This window comes from Melospiza melodia, chromosome 30, assembly GCF_035770615.1.
Source record: "Melospiza melodia melodia isolate bMelMel2 chromosome 30, bMelMel2.pri, whole genome shotgun sequence".
Taxonomy (NCBI): domain Eukaryota; kingdom Metazoa; phylum Chordata; class Aves; order Passeriformes; family Passerellidae; genus Melospiza; species Melospiza melodia.
In genome coordinates this window covers 5,486,359-5,503,637 of record NC_086223.1, presented here as the reverse complement: position 1 = coordinate 5,503,637, position 17,279 = coordinate 5,486,359, and the positions used below count along the sequence as shown (strand labels likewise).

Here is a 17,279-nt window from a genome sequence, read left to right as displayed (position 1 = left end):
GGAAAGGAAACTTGAAACTTCCCATTTCAGCCTTTTCTAAACAACATTTTGAGTGGGTGTCCAAGATCCTCCCATTCACACACAAGGAAACAAAAAGCAAAGCAGGAAGCTGCAATTTGAAAGTTAAGTGAAATAATTCCTTGCAGACAGCACAAAACATCTCAGTTGACCTGAAAGAAATGTTCTTGGAGGGTTTCTCTGTGGCATTCACATTCTCTGAACAGAGAGAGACATAATTTTCTCTCTCAAGATTTTTCCTGGAGAAGCACAGAGAGAAAAAGAGAAAACAATTCTTATCTCTATTTACTACTCCTGTTGTTTTTGCACACGTGGAACGTGTTACGGAGATTGTTTACCCGAAGTGATTCATCAATTAGATTCTGCTGAAGATTCTTTTGTTTCCTTGGCCAATTCGGTCAAAGCTGTGTCCAGGCTGTCTGGAGACAGTCACAAGTATTTCTTTAGTATCTTTATATAGTATAGTATAGTATAGTATAGTATAGTATAGTATAGTATAGTATAGTATAGTGTAGTATAGTGTAGTATAGTGTAGTATAGTATAATATAGTATAGTATCTCTTTAGCTATAATATAGTATTAATATGATATAATATAGTTTAATAAAGCAATTGTGCGGCATTCTGAGTGGAGTCAGATGCCAGTCATTCCCCCCTGGGTGCCTGATTCCACTGTATTCATCCTACCAGGAAGGCAAAAAGAAAGGAACAAAGAAAAAAGGACCTTTTTTCCTCTGTTTGGGAGGTTTTCAGTGACCTGCACCAGGAGTTATTTGTGCAGCTCTGAGCACAGAATTCCGGATGTCTCCTGGCCTCAGTGCCAGGATTCACTCCCAGTCCCAGGTGCTGTTCTTGCTTTGGATGGAAGACTGATCCCTGTCCACAGCTGATCAGGCCTGGCTAAATCCTGCTGCCAGGTGGGGATGGTGGGACCCTGCAAAGGCAGCAGGGACTCCTCTCACCAGAAACACAGACCCTTGGGACTGGATTTGCTGTTTCTGTTACTGCCCAACTCCTGCAATCCCAGCTCCCCTTGGAAAGGCCATCCCTGCCCTTTCCTGCAGCCCCAGGAGGGCCTGGAGAGGTTTTCCCCCATGGAATCAGCTCCTGTCCTGGGCACTGCTCAGGACCCAGCTCCTGTCCCTGCAGCTGGGCTGGAACAGGGAAGGCTCCACTCTGCTCCTGCACTGCCCTGAGATGGAGCAGGGAATAAAGGGAATAAAGGGAATAAAGGCTCCCAGAGCACCTGGAACAGGGATGGAACTAGGAGTGAAGGCTCCAAATCACCTGAAACTGGGATGGAACAGGGAATAAAGGCTCCAGAGCACCTGGAACTGGGATGGAACAGGGAATAAAAGCTCCAGAGCACCTGGAACTGGGATGGAACAGGGAATAAAGGCTCCAGAGTAGCTGGAACTGGGATGGAACAGGGAATAAAGGCTCCAGAGCAACTGGAACTGAGGTGGAACAGGGAATAAGGACTCCAGAGCACCTGGAACTGGGATGGAACAGGGAATAAAGGCTCCAGAGCACCTGGAACTGGGATGGAACAGGGAATAAAGGCTCCAGAGCACCTGGAACTGGGATGGAACAGGGAATAAAGGCTCCAGAGCACCTGGAACTGGGATGGAACAGGGAATAAAGGCTCCAGAGCAGCTGGAACTGCTGATTCTGGGGTGGAACAGGGAACAAAGGCTCCCAAAGCAGCTGGAGCTGGGGCAGCTCAGGCAGCAGAGCCAAGTTGCTGCTTTGCTCCCATCCCTTGGCCCAGCAAATCCCCCCCGAGGGGCAGCCAGGGGAGCTCGGAGGAGTTCTGGGAGATCAGGGAAGGTTTGGGCTGGAAAAGGAACTGGGATGGAACAGGGAATAAAGGCTTTGGGAGATCAGGGAAGGTTTGGGCTGGAAAAGGAACTGGGATGGAACAGGGAATAAAGGCTCTGGGAGATCAGGGAAGGTTTGGGCTGGAAAAGGAACTGGGATGGAACAGGGAATAAAGGCTCTGGGAGATCAGGGAAGGTTTGGGCTGGAAAAGGACTGTGGGAGCTCAGTGCAGGTGTGAAGCTGGGTTGGAGTGCTCTGGGGATCTCGGCAGGGCAGGAGAGGAGGGCAGGGGCTGTCCCAGCACAGCCCAGAATGGGGGATGCTCCTGGGACCCCACTGGGATTTGGCAGCCCTGGAAATCCTGAGCTGCAAGGGACCCCAAGGATCACCCAGTCCCACCCCAGACCCCCAACAATCCCAGCCTGGGCATCCCCCAAGGATCCAGGCTGTGTCCAGCTGTGGGCAGGGGCAGAGCTGGGGCTGCTCTCCAGGCTCTGCTCAACGCACTCCTGGAGCAGCAGCCCCTGGCAATGGCCCAGCCCTGGTTCCTGCCCCATCCAGCCCTGGACAGACCTCACACAGCTCTGGGTGTGCTGCCTGCTCTGAAATGATTCAGCTGAAGCATTGCAGCATCACAGGGCTGTGCATTTATCTCCTTAAACACCCAGCAAAAGCCTCCATAACTCACAGAACTCATCCGCTTTGGCAACTGAAAGAAAGGCTCTGCAGCAGGGAAGGAGAGAAAATCACTCAGAAATTATTGCAGCAATGTGGCTCTTTAGAGGAGTGGACAATAATATGGGTTTGATTATTTCTGAAGGAGCTTAACTGACCTTTACAGCCAGATTCCATTAAAAAGGAATAATTTTCCATTTCAAAATATATTTTTCCTGTCAATGAGTAAGAAATGTAACCAGACAACTTTGTATCATTTTAAAAAAGTGTTATCCATATAATCTTTGGGAGGAATTAAAGAAAGGAACCAATCTCTAGGCAGCAGTGAAATTTCAAAGCCTCATTTTACTGCAATGCTTTAAAATAAAGAGACAATTCCATTCCTGGGCTGTAGCAGCCTTGCTTGGTCCCTGCTCCCTGAACAGCTCTGGGGAATAAGGAACCTGTTCGGGCCTGATCACATCAATCAGTGTTGGGGAAGATGAAACAGGAAAGCCTTATCAATATGATTGCCTGGGAAAAGATTTTGAGAATATGGAAACTATCAGCGAGATTGAAATGAAAGCAAGCTTTGAGATCCCTCAGTTACTGAACAACTGGAAAACAATGGTGTGGCCAGCTGAAGGTGATCCCCTTTTGATGGAACAACACCCTCTGCTTGCAGACAGGCCCAAGGGTCAGAGCAGACCCTACAGCTTGGCAGAAGGGGCCCAAAGAGGAGTTTTTAGGGTTTAAAATGTAACACAGGATGGTAATGTAATGACTCTTATAGGCTGTATGGAAATGCTGTAGGATTTGTATCTTGTACTGGATTGGTTAATGAGAATCAGAATATTCAGAACAGAAGAAGATTTATTGTATTTGAACAGGAACCTCGCTCTCTTACCCTTTTACTCTTCCTTGCTCTCTTCCTCTACGACACTCTTGCCTTTACTTTCTTTACTTATCTTTGGGGCCTGCTCTGAGCTGTGTTTGGCAGCTCCCAGCAGGGCCCTGCACCCAGGCCCTTTGCAATAAACCCCAAGTTCCACAGGCCTGGCTGCAGAGATCTCTCATCTCCGTCCGTCCTGACCCTCCTACCCCCCAATGCTCCTACAAATCAGGCTGAGCTTGGCAGGCAGAGGAGCTGGTGGGTTTTGGGGGTTTTGTGTTTGAAATGGCTCTTGTGGTATTAGAAAGTTTTTTTTTTTTCCTTAGCCTTGAGACTGAAGAAGTTGAGATTCATTGGTTTTGCTTTTCAAGGTTGTTTATTTATTTTCATCTATTACATTCTTTCTCTGACCTGCTGAGATCTGTCTGGCAGGTCAGGTTGTGGCACACTGACTGTTTTTGGGGTGGTCGCGGGGTCTCTGTGCTCAAGATGACCCTGAGGTGTTGGAAAGTCTCCTTTTCCAAGCCCCATGATCGAAGAATCAGGAGTCAGGATTCTCAGTCAGGCTGTGGTTTTCAAGGTTTATTTTCTCTTATCTATAACATTCTTTCTCTGACCTGCTGAGATCAGTCCAACAGGTTGGTTCATGGCACACTGAGTGCCCTTGGGGTGGTGTTATCTTTTTATACTAAAAACTACGTGTACTTTATTTACAATAATTTTCCAATACCTGTCACCTATGTTAGACAGTCTGTCTCTACTCTAAACCAATCCAAAAGCACCACCATCACAGCAGGAGATGGAGGATGAGAAGAAGAAAGAAGGACAAGGCACGCCCAAATCCCTCCATCTTGCCTCCTGAACCCCCATTCTAAGAACCCAAAATTCTACTTTTCTATCTTGTGACAAACTAACTATCCTGCTTAAATTCTTGTGGCTTGTAAATCCTCATATAAAGTTGGTAATTTTTTCAATGGGTTAAAATCAAAGGCACAGGGGTCTTTGGCTTTGTGCCAAGGTCTCTGAGTCCCCCTGGCCAGGAGCTGGAGCCATCCAGGGCAGCCAGAGCAATGTCCTTGGTTCTGACAGGGTAGTGTTAGCTTTTTATATTAAGAATTACATGTACTTTATTTACAATAATTTTCCAACACCTATCACCTATGTTAGACAGTCTGTCTCTATTGCAAACTAATCTAGAAGTGCCACCATCCCAGCAGAAGATGGAGGACAAGAAGAAGAAGGAGGAGGACAGGACACACCCAGATTCTTCTATTTTGCTTCTTGAACCCCCATTCTAAATTTCCAAAATTCTACTTTTTCACCCTGTGACAAATTAATTAGTATTCTACTCAAACCCTTGTGGCTTGTAACTCCTCACACAAGGTTGGTAATTGTTTCCATGGGCTAAAATCAAAGGCACAGGTGTCTGTGACTCCGCGCCAAGGTCTCTGAGCCCCCTGCCGGGGTCTGGAGCCATCCAGGGCAGCCAGAGCAATGTCCTGGGTTCTGACAGGGAGGAGCTCCCAGCCCCAGAGGTGGAGCCTCCGCCAGGGGATGCCTTGGTCACTCCTGCAGCTCCTCCCTCCATGTCCTAGGGCCGGAGCTGCCTGGGGGATGCGCGGGGAGGAGAATTTCCCCAAGGCAAAGGAAATCCCCCTGGGCTCTGGGAGCCTCAGGGCTGCTGGGAATGGCAACAGGGCCGTGCCAGGGCTGAGTGCTCTGGGTCAGAACAGCCCAGGTGAGTTCAGGTGTGCCCAGGCTGAGCCCAGGTGAGCCCTGGCTGAGCTCAGATGAGCGCCAGCTGAGCCCAGGCTGAGCCAAGGTAAGCCCTCGTTGAGCCCAGGTGAGCCCAAATGAGCCAGGTCTGAGCCCAGGCTGAGCTCAGGTGAGCCCGAATGAGCCCAAGCCAAGACCAGACTGAGCCCAGGTGTGCCCAGGCTGAGCTCAGGTGAGCCCAGGTAAGTCCAGGTGGGAAAGCTCAACCTCAGCACTCCCCAGCTCCCATGGAAAGGATTCAGCAGCAGAGAAAGTCACATTAAAACAAAATCTGGAAAGCAGGAAAATTGCCCCTATTCCCAAGAAATGTGTATCCCTGCTGCTTCGGGAGTAAGGAACCCAGATTTTGCAGGCTTTGCTTATTGATATCTGTTAATATATGAGATGTGGGGAAGATTGGAAACTGGGAAGGCATTCCTGGCAGTGAGGGTGGGGAGGGCCCATCCCTGGCAGGGTTCAGGGTGAGACAGGCTTTGGAGCAGCCTGGGGCAGTGGGGGTGACCCTGCCATGGGGTGGCACTGGATGAGCTTTAGGGTCCCTTCTAACTTAAAACAGTTCTGGGATTCTGTGATTTTATTCCAGTTTGACCAGTACCAAAGAATAATTTTTTAACCAGGGGTGTATCAGCCCACAGTGCTGTTCTCCCCATGGATTCCAGGGAAACGGATTTCTCCATTTCCTCTGGCACAAGGGAGGCAGGAACTGATCTGCTGAAATCCTGACCCACAGGGGCAGAGACAAACATGGATGAAATCTGTCACCCTGCCAGGGTGGGACACTGCCAGGGATCCAGGGGCAGCCCCAGCTGCTCTGGGCACCCTGTGCCAGGGCCTGCCCACCCTCCCAGGGAGCAATTCCCAATTCCCAATCTCCCATCCATCCCTGCCCTCTGGCAGTGGGAGCCATTCCCTGTGTCCTGTCCCTCCATCCCTTGTCCCCAGTCCCTCTCCAGCTCTCCTGGAGCCCCTTTGGGCCCTGCCAGGGGCTCTGAGCTCTCCCTGGAGCTTCTCCTCTCCAGGTGAGCCCCCCCAGCTCTCCCAGCCTGGCTCACAGGGGCTCCAGCCCTGGAGCAGCTCCAGGGCCTTCCTGTCCTTCCCTAGTGTGAAAAACACCAATCACTTGTTTTTAAAAATTTTAAAGTTTAATAGTAATAAAATGGTTCTAAAAATAGTAATACAATTAGAGTAATAAATAATTTGGACAAATTGAATTAGGACAATATGAGAAAATAAATACAAAGAGTTACAGACGTCCAGGTACCTTTTTCTGGGCAGCAGGAGCCCGAAAAAGGACACCCGTTAACAGAGGATTTACCCGTAAAAGCAATAGCTTGTTTCATATTCATACACTTCATACATGATGCATAAATTCCATTCAAACACAGGATTTTGTCTGGCCATTGTCAACTTCTTCCTCCGAATCCTGACAGTGCCTTCGAGGCCGGAAGAAGTTTGTTTCTTCTTTTTCTCATTCTTTTTCTCTGAAAGATTCAGGTGTCCTGTGGCTGCTATCTCACTGCAAGTCCTTTCTTTTAAACAAAGCATCTTACATAGCGTAGTTTCTATTTTAACAATTTTTATAACCTAAAACTATAGTTAACACACTTCTTAAGAGAATTAATTCAGCATTACTTTCTAATACAACCTATATAATATTCATTTTAATATATGCAAAAAGCCAAACATAAAATACATGCATTTTTCACAGCCAGTGCTGGATGCAGGTGCAGGAAATCTGGGGAAGGTTTTCAATCAGGGGCTGTGCTGGAGCAATGCAGGGCCAGGTTTAAGAGCAGGGACCTTGGAATGTCACATTGCAGAGCTCCAGCTGGATGTGGGCTCTGAGGAGCTCCTGCCTGGTGACTCAGAGCACAGATAAGGTGCCAGTGTTTTCTCTTTCTGCTGCAATAACTGAGTTTAGTTCTATTCCCCCCAGTTCAGAGCAGCAAATTGCTTTTAGGCCTTTCATGTCCTAATCCTGTGTTCCATCCATGGAGTTACTGAAAAACCTTGAAGAGAAAACATCCCTAGGGCTGCTCTGCCTGGGGTTCCTCCTCGTCACACACAATTTTGGCCTCTCAGCCGTTTGTTCTGGGCCTGCTTTTACAGAGTCCAGCCAGACACAAAACCCTGCAAGCCACAACAGCTCAGCTCCACTTGGAATTTTGCTCACACAAAGAATTTAATCAGTAATCCAAGGAATGAAAAACCTCAGTGAGGGCAGAGCTGAACACGGATCGAGCAGAGGCTGTAAAAAAGCTTTCCATGGGCAGACTGCAGGGAGAGAAGAGAAAACTTCACTTGGGGACTATTGCTAAATTCTGGTGTTCTGCTGACAGCCTGGGAGCTGCCCAGCCTGGGAATGGTGTCACTCCAAGCTGCAGCTCCGGGCATTGTTTGGGTTTTGTTTCAGCCTCACAAAGAGCTCATTAGTGAGAGCTGAGTGCTCCCAGGCTGGGCAGGGACTCACGGTCTGGCTCCCACTCAGAGCTCCTGGCCCTCGGTACAGGCTTTGCTCATTGCTGCCCTTTAAGGGATTTTGGTTCACCAGAGGATGGAGGAATGGTTGTGCTGGAGCCATTTCCAGGCACTCCACATCCAAACAGGTTTTTGTTGGACTGGGATGGGATCAACGCTTCCTCTGCTCCCTTGGCTGCAGGTTGGGCATCCCCAGGGCTGGCACATCCCTGGGCTCAAATGCCAGGGTGTTCTGGGCTCTGCCAGTCCCAGGCAGCCCTGAGGGGGCTGGAGGCTCATCCCTGGTGCAGTCCATGCCCATGAGCTCTGGGTGAGAGAGAGAGCTCCCAGTGCCCCTGCCCTTCCTGGCACTCTGGGAGAGACTGGTGGGGAAGATGAAACAGGAGAGCCTTATCAATATGATTGCCTGGCAAAAGATTTTGAGAATATGGAAACTATCAGCGAGATTGAAATGAAAGCAAGCTTTGAGATCCCTCAGTTACTGAACAACTGGAAAACAATGGTGTGGCCAGCTGAAGGTGATCCCCTTTTGATGGAACAACACCCTCTGCTTGCAGACAGGCCCAAGGGTCAGAGCAGACCCTACAGCTTGGCAGAAGGGGCCCAAAGAGGAGTTTTTAGGGTTTAAAATGTAACACAGTATGGTGATGTAATGATTCTTATAGGCTGTATGGAAATGCTATAGGATTTGTATCTTGTAATGGATTGGTTAGTGAGAATCAGAATATTCAGCACAGAAGAAGATTTATTGTATTGGAATGGGAACCTCTCACTCTCATCCTCTTTACCACACTCTTGCCTTTTCCCTCTCATCCTCTCTCCCCCTCTCTTCTCTCAGCCTGCTCTGAGCTGTGTTTGGCAGCTCCCAGCAGGGCCCTGCACCCTTTGCAATAAACCCCAAATTCCAAACCTGGCTGCAGAGAGCTCGCGTCTTTGTCCTGACCATCCTACCCCTCATTGCTCCTACAGCTGACCATGGCCAGTGCTTGTGCTGTGTCTTTTCCTGAACAGGAAAACTGCTGAGCTGGAAAAGCTCCATGCAAACACTCCCAGGTGTCCTGAGTGGCCTCTCTGCTGTGGTATTCCTGTCCTTGTCCCTTTGGCACCTTGGCTCTCCTGCTGCCCTTTCACTGCTGCCTCACCTGAGGCTGCTCCTTTCAGCTCTCCCAAACAGCTTTTTTAGGGTTAAAACTGTCCTGGAGGGTGAAACCTACCCCGAGGCCACAGGCGCCCGGGATCAGCATCGGGACAGCTCCCATCAATGTGGGACAGGTACAGCTCCCACCAAACTGGGACAGGGACAGCTCCCATCAACCCAGGACAGCTCCCATCAACCCGAGACAAGGACAGCTCCCATCAACCCAGGACAGGGACAGCTCCCATCAAACTGGGACAAGGACAGCTCCCATCAACCTGGGACAGGGACAGCTCCCATCAAACTGGGACAAGGACAGCTCCCATCAACCTGGGACAGGGACAGCTCCCATCAAACTGGGACAGCTCCCATCAGGCTGGGACAGCTCCCACCAAACCAGGACAGCTCCTAACAAACCACGACAGTTCCCATCAAAGCACAGCTCCTTTGTCCCCAAGCCCAGCTCAGCCTTGGCTGCTCCCCAGCTCCCAGGCAGCTGGGATACAATTAATGGCACTGGGAATACAATTAATGGCAACCGGGCTACAATTAATGGCAACTGGGGTACAATTAATGGCAGCTCCAGCACGAGGCTCAGAACAGCCTGACTGGGCTCATATTTAACATTCCAAGTCTCCTCTGCTTCTCTGCACAGACACAACTAACTGATTCTTTTCCTTTTGTCTGGAATGGATCAATCTGGATCTTTGGGGCTGATTTATGCCTCATGTTCCTTTCTGAAAGAGCTCGTTCTCCCCAAGGCAATCGTAAAATCTCAGTGAGAGGGAGTGGGGAGGGCTGAGGCTGCTTTTCCTGAGCTGCCAACTGACATTCCATCAGGAGCTGATCCTTTCCACCCCTGAATTCACAGGGACTGGGATTCACCTCAGGGACTGAGTGTATCCCTATGAGTGAGTTGTCCCGAGCTCCTGATGGTCCCTGGATTCAGGCACTGGATGGGAGAACATGATCAAGCCGTGGAAAAACAATGTGTGTCATTTTTAGGAATCCTGTGTGTGCATCTCGTGGGAATTTATTGTGCTCATCCCCCACTCCTAAACCTGGATGAAGAGAATTGAAACTTCCCCTTTCTGCTTTTGTATTTTCTTGTGGAAACTTGTTGGGAAGAGACAGGAACAGCCCCAAAGAGGACAACAGTCTGTGTTGACCACAGGCCAGGTGGGAGGGACATCATCCCTGGAAGTGTCCCAGGGCAGGGGGCTTGGAGCAGCCTGGGACAGTGGGAGGTGTCCCTGCCATGGCAGGGGTGGCACTGGGTGGGCTTTAAGGTCCCTTCCCACCCAAACCATTCCAGCATTCCATGATCTGGCTGTCAGCTGTGTCCCCAAAGCGGGAGGACACCCAGAGGGATGTTGGGAATCAGGGATGACACTGACCACTCCTGAGAGGATGCTGAGCCCAGCAGCCCAGCCAGGCCTGCCCCTCCCTGGAGTCCTTTGGCATTGGAGTGTTTCAATCTCCAGCACATCCCCAAAACCCCCCAGTGTTTTATTTAGGGTGGTGTCACCATCATATTTCCTTAAAAATCCCTTTGCCAGGATTTCTTTTCCTGGGAAGCCAAGAAGCCTCAGAGAAAAAGGAAGACATTATCTGATCTGCTTCTCCTGTGTTTTGCTGCTTTGGAATGTGGTTTGGACATTGTTTACCAACTGATCATTGTTTGATTGGTTTCATGTGGATTGTTTTTACTTAATGACCAATCACCATCAGCTGTGTTGAGGCTCTAGAGAATCACAAGTTTTTCATTAGTAGCTTGTTAAGCCTTCTGTCTGTATCCTTTCTATATTCTTTAGTATAGTTTAGTATCGTATTCTTTAATATAATATAACAACATAAAATAATAAATCAGCCTTCAAGAAGATGGAGTCAAATTCATCATTTCCTTCCTGTCACGGGGGACCCTGCAAATACCCCAGGGTGGGAAGGCCCTGAGCTGTGCTCAGTGACAGGGACATGTAGGGAGTGCTGCAGTACCAGTGATGAATCCCAGTTAACCCATAGGAAAACTGGAACTGAGGTTCTGGATTCCAGCCCAGCCAGGGCAGGATGATGCTGTTTCTCTTTGAATCTTTATCCCTGCCAAGAGAACATGGTGGAAAGTTGAGAATATCCTTTCAACATGATTGGTCTGCAAGTTTTGGTTGGGTTTTTCCCCCCCTGTTCTGAACACCTTTGCCCTGATGGACATTTGAAGGTTTTGTTGTTGTTGGGTTTTTTGAGGGTTTTCTCTCTGTTATGGTTTATTCACTGAAATATCAATTCCTCATCAAAAATTCATCAGTGTTTTTGGCCCTAGCCCACCATTTTCCAGCCAAGAAATGGCTTTTCTGCCTCAGAAAAAAACCCTTTTGCTCAGGTACAATTCACATTTTGTGAACTTGTCTTTTTCTCCTGAAAAACCCTCAGCTGCATGCAAACAAAAATTCCTTTTGATGGAATCTTAGTCCAGTTCTGTTGGGAACATCAAGCTTGCAATGTCTAAACTCTTCTGGCAACTTTTGGGTTTTTTTGGGAAGGGGTGGATTTTTGGAAACACCATTTCTCCTTCTTTCAGCCTGAATGAGAGCATGGTGGAGGCCCAGCTGGAGCAGGCAGAGCCTTTCTTCTGCTTGTCCAACTGCAAAATATGAATCTCTGTCTCTGCAAAATCTTTCAAGGACTGCAGGTCTGGAAAAGCTGTGAATTCCCACCTGGCTTTCTCCACTTGAAAAGTGTCTCTATTCCAAATTTACAGATAAAGGAATTGGGAAATGGGGGAATTAAAGTCAAAGCAGTGGTGGACATGAAGACCCCAGACCCAGGCCTTTCATCTCATGCTTTTCCTGGAGGATGGATCTCAGTGATCTTTAGGTCCCTTTTGGGGATCCTTTCCAGGATTCCCTGGAAATGGACTCTGTACCCTGCAGTTACACTCTGGGGTCAAAGCCATGAGCTGCCTGCTGTGACCAGGCCGTGAGCCCGGCACTAAGGATGTGCCATGAACAGGGAAAGAGGGAAGAGCTCCAGGAGCTCTGTTCCTGCTCCGTGCAACTCGGCCAAGGAGCTCTGACTGAAGGGACTTTTGGGTTTAATGACATTTTAAGGTTTCTGTTGTTTTTTGCTCCCAGCTTTACCAGAGCTTTGGTCTGGAGCTGCAAGATTTCAACTTCTGCTTTGTTTAATGCTCCCTGAGACCTTCCCAGGGCTGAGGAGCTGAGGTTTAATATTCCCACATCCCTTAGGAAACAGTGGGAGCCTGCAGGGCTGGGAGCTGGCTGAGACCTGGCCTGGGCTTTCTGCTGCTTTTTGTCTTTCTTGCAGCAAAGGTCTTTGTTCTTCTGCTTCCCCTCACTCCGAGCCTTTCCCAAGGCCTCTCTATCCCTGAGCTTTGTCTGACCCTGTCCTGGTTTAGGGCAAATTTGGGAGAAAACCTCCAAAGGGGGGCCCCTCCAGAAAGCAAACCCACAGAGCCCTTCCCCACAACTGGCTAGCTCAGTTGGTAGAGCATGAGACCCTTAATCTCAGGGTTGTGGGTTCAAGCCCCACGTTGGGCGCCAAATTTTGTCCTGGTTTAGAGCAAATTTGGGAGAAAACCTCTAAAGGGGGCCCCTCCAGAAAGCAAACCCAAACAGCCCCTCCCACCCCAACCAGTTCAGGAAGCGTTCCTTGGAGAGAAGTGGAAAGAACCTGTTTACTTAACAGGCACAGCACCCCCCAGCACACAAAATGAACAATACCAGATGACAACATTCCTTCACTGCTCTGAAAAAGATGACAAATTCAGAAAGTCTCTCTTGGGGTAGGTTGTTCTGTTATCAATCCCTCCTGTGCTGGGGCAGCTGCTGCAGCCACAAGGTGCAAACTCTCGGTGTTCCCAGGTCCCAGTCTGGAGCAGGTTCGAGTAAGTCCAAAAAAGGGAAAGGAGAAACAATCCAGGGAAAATTTGGACTGCTCAGCTAAACTAACTAATGAGCAGGAGCAAAAAGCAAGAGCAAAGCAGGAGCAAAGCAGAAGCAAGAGCAAAGTGAAAGCAAGAGCAAAAAGCAAAAGCAGCACCATGTACTGCCCCATCTCTGTGTCCCCCCGACTGCTGGAGGAATGAGCAGACTGATAACAAAACAAAACAAAACAAAGCTTTACTCTTCAGAGCCAGTCTTGAAAGCACAGAACATAATAATCAGCATAAACAGAACACATGATTGGGGATGCAAACATCGCCCTAGGACAGACCCACAGATGCAAAGCCCCAGAAATGAAAATAAATTAAATGTTCTGAGCCTCAAAATTGGAACTCTGCTGCCCCCAGCTCTAAGTCCAGCCTGGAAGGTGGAGGACAAGCCAAACTCAAGGCAAGTCAGCCTAGCCTAGAAGAAGAGGGTTTGTGCCTCCCTCATTAACGGGAGCCATTCATTAGCAGGGTCATTAGCAGGGTCATTAGCAAGTCCCTAATTGTTTGATTACCCCAAGCTGGCTGTGCAGGAGGAAATTTGGGCTCTGGAATGAGCCAGCACAGCCAGGTTTGTTATTTGTGTGCTGAGCTTAGTGTGAGCTTTAGGAGCAGCCAGGTGGGAAATGCAGGATGCAGAAGCAGGGCTGGATCCAGCAGCATGGAATTTACATGTCCGTGGCAGAAAATGAAATAACAGAGGATGGAGTAATTGGGAATAAATGGTAATGGTGGGGCATGGAAGGAAAAGCTGATCAGTTCTTCCTCTCCTCCTTCAAGGTGCCGTTCCAGGTGGGATCTTCCTGCAACGGGGTTCCAGTCAGGAATCAGAAAGGCACAGGGCCCTGTTCCTGGTGGGATTCTCCTCCAGGTGGGATCCTCCTCCAGGTGTGATGTCTCCGTGGGGCACTGCAGCTCTGGTCAGCAATCCTGTGCTGTTGCTGGGATTTGAATCCCTCCTTTGGGAAACTCCTGCCCTCCCAGAGTGCCCCATCTGAGCAGTCAGCCTCTGCTTAGCCTGGGTTCCTGGCTATTCCCTCCATCCCTTCCCTTTTCCAGCCCTGGGATGGTCCAGGACCAGCAGAGCTCCCGTGCAGCCCCTGCCCAGATGGTCCTGGGTGAGGAGAGCTGGCCTGACTGATTCCAGGTGATGGGTATCAGACGTCAGGAATTAAATAAATCCAAGCAAAAATCAGATTTTCAGTCAGGCTGGATCACTGTGAACCATGAGCACTCCCACTCTGTCACAGTGTCTGGAGCAATAAACCTGGGATTCTCCCAGAGCCAGCAGACCAAGTTAATTTGATGTGGACAGGACCATTGTGAGGGGTCAGCTGAGTGTTAACAGCAGAATCAGGGTTTTATTTTGCTGCTCTACACGGGCTCCATTATCCCTTTGTACAGGAACTGAGTTTAATCACATCTGGCAGACCTGCTGCCTGTAATGTGTCCCAATATCCCATTACATTTTCAATTTACATGTATTACCTTTCCCTGGAAAAGTTCCCTGTACTTCTGTCCGCGGAATTAAATGGCCATTATGAAAACAGAGCAGGACATTTCAGTGCACTGCGTGTTTGATCTCACCCTGGGAGGCAATTAGTGCTAATGAGTCCTGAATCCAGTGTCTACGTCTGATTTGGCTCAAAAGTAGAGCAGCTGAAAGGCCTCAAGCGGGATGGCAATTCCAGAGGGGGATTCCCTTCCCACAAAAGTGATAATGGAGAACAGAGGGGCTGGGCAGGGCAGGGCAGGACAGAGCCAAATCCAATCTTTAGACCAGAAGGTGTGTGCAGGGAAGGGAGGAGCAGCATCCCTGTCAAGGCTGGGTTAGGCTGAGCCTAAACGCAAACACACACGCGGGATGCACTGATGGGGTTGAGATAAGGAATTAAAGAGGAGGTGGTTAAAGGCTCAGCAGCATCCCAGTCAAGGCTGGGTTAGGCCGAGCCTAAACACAAACACACACCTGAGAGGCACTGATGGTGCTGAGATAAGGAATTAAAGCAGGAGGTGTTTGAAGGCTCACAGAAGGAGAGGGAACACGTTCAGAACAGGTTCGGGAGGAGATGAGAGTTTGATGCCCATAATCTCCATTGATCCGGGCATTTCCAGCCGACAGAGAAAGAAGAGAGAGCCATTGATCGCAGGGAGTCGTTAATCACAGTCATTAATGACAGTCATTAATCACCCGGAGCTGTGCCCCAGGGTCCCTCGGTCCCCTCCCTCGGCAGGAACACCCACCCTGCCTGGACAGTGGTTCCAGGGTGTGTTTGGCAGGCAGGGGCAGCAGCCTCTGGGATTTATTTCCATTGAGGCATCCCCAGCCTGGAGCTCAGGAGAAGGGCAGTGATCCAAGAGGAGCAGAGCACCCCAGGGAGCTGCAGGGAAAGCCCAGCCCCAGCAGAGGGGGGAGCAGGCAAAGGTGCTGAGCAGGCAGAGGGAGGGGAAATGCAGGAGCTGACACCAGGAATGTGCCCAGCACATCCCATGTGGGAGCTGCTGCCCTGGAAATGCCACCAGGTGCTGGGCATGGACATGGGCAGAGGGATGTTGCTTTGTTTTTTAAGGGTTTTTTAAGCTTTTTGATGTTTACATTCTTGTAATGAACTTTCTTATGCCATTTTATGTAAATAATTATTGTTTTACATTCTTTTCTGGAGGACGAGAAATTTGATGGACTGTTGGTTTGTCCAGTGTCATTGGAGAGGTGGCACTTTCATCCTCCAATCCACTGTCACTTTTGAAAATCTATAAATGTTGGAGTCAGAAATTAAACTTCCCTTCTTTGTACCTTAGAAGCTCCAGTGTCTGTGTCATTTTATTTCATGTCCTATAGTGACAGAGGGATCTGAAGGACAGGAGCCTTCCCTGCCAGCTGCAAGGCAGCCATGAGAAATTCCAGCAACATGCAATGACAGGACAAGATGTGCTCGTTTTAACTGGGAGAGGGAGGATTTGGATTGGATTGAAGGGAGAAGATTTTCCTGTTAGGGGAGTGAGGCCCTGGCACAGAGCAGCAGTGGCTGCCCCATCCCTGGGAGGGTCCCAGGCCAGGCTGGATGGGGTTTGGAGCACCCTGGCACTGTGGAAGGTGTCCCTGACCATTGCAGGGGTGGGAACTGGAAGGTTTTCAAGTTCCCTTCTCACCCAAAGCATTCCCTGATTCCTGGCCTGTGATCTCTGTGAGGAAGGTTCTGCTCAGGATCCTTGCATTGATTTAACAGATGAAAATATTCCCACATTTTTAATAAATAAACACATCAGTCCCACTGCTTTATTCCTCATCTGCAGCTTTTATAAGCTGAGTTTTATAAAGTTTTATATAGTTTGATAAACTTTGCAGCTCCTGAACACGTTGGGACCCCAGGGCCAGGAGCAATAAAGGCCTTGTTTAATGCAAACATGGGCAGCAAGGAGAGCAGCAATAATGAGGAAGAAAAATCAAAGGAATGGGTGAATATTCCACAGCGCATCATTGCCCTGAGCTCCCTGCAGGATCTGGGGAGATTTAGAGTTTGGGAGAGCAAGAAATGAGAGACAGAACGTGGCTGTGCTTGGAGTTTTGTTTCCAGATGCAGGAATTGGAGCCCAGAGCTGTAGAAGCCCAGAGAAGCTGGTTTGGGGTGTCAGGTCCTCAAGGAGCAGGAGGGGTGAATATGGAGTAAGAACATCTCCCAGGACTGGTTTTGAGGGTGTTCACTGCTTTTTAACAATTCCTCCAGAAAACCCTGAGATCTATTTTTAATGTAAAATCCCCAAGCTTTGGCTTTGGAAGCATTTGAAATGGAATTAGGATTCGTTTAACCAGAGGGAAGTTCAAAGGTGACAGAAGGAGTTGGGAGGGAGCAGAACTTCATGGAGCAGTAACAGCAAAATCAGAGCAAGGAAAATGAGCAGATAAAAAGGGGATACTCGTGGGATACTCTGGGAATACCAGGGGGACACTGGAGGGAGTGGAATCCCTGTTGTGGCGTTGTGGGTCCCAGGACGAGGTGAGAGATGAGAATCTGACTCCAAGTTCTCAGAAGGCTGATATATTATATTATATTATATTATATTATATTATATTATATTATATTATATTATATTATATTATATTATATTATATTATATTATATTATATTATATTATATTATATTATATTATATTATATTATATTATATTATATTATATTATATTATATTATATTATATTATATTATATTATATTATATTATATTATATTATATTATATCCATTAAAACTATACTAAAGAAAGGGAAAGGAGACATCAGAAGGCTAAACAAGAATTAATATTAAACACTTGTGACTGACCAGAGGGTCCAACACAGCTGGACTGGGATGGGTCATTAATTAAAAACAATTCACATGGAACCAATCAAAGATGCACCTGTTGGTGAGCAACCTCCAGACCACATTCCAAGCAATCAGATAATTATTGTTTACATTTCTTTTCTGAGGCATCTCAGGATAAAAATCCGGCAAAGGGATTTTTCATAAAATATCATGGTGACAGACTTCTCCTTCACTTCACCTACAAACAGCTCCCACTCCCCTC

General features: G+C 48.4%; 1 protein-coding gene and 1 non-coding gene across 2 annotated transcripts in view; both read left to right on the top strand.

The window, feature by feature from the left end:
* The window catches only part of LOC134430874 (acid-sensing ion channel 2), a 500,756-nt gene that overhangs the window by 251,708 nt on the left and 231,769 nt on the right, over positions 1-17,279 (top strand). The window lies entirely within an intron of this gene.
* TRNAK-CUU (transfer RNA lysine (anticodon CUU)) lies at positions 12,255-12,327 on the top strand. Its single transcript has one exon. It is a non-coding gene; the product is annotated as a tRNA-Lys (tRNA).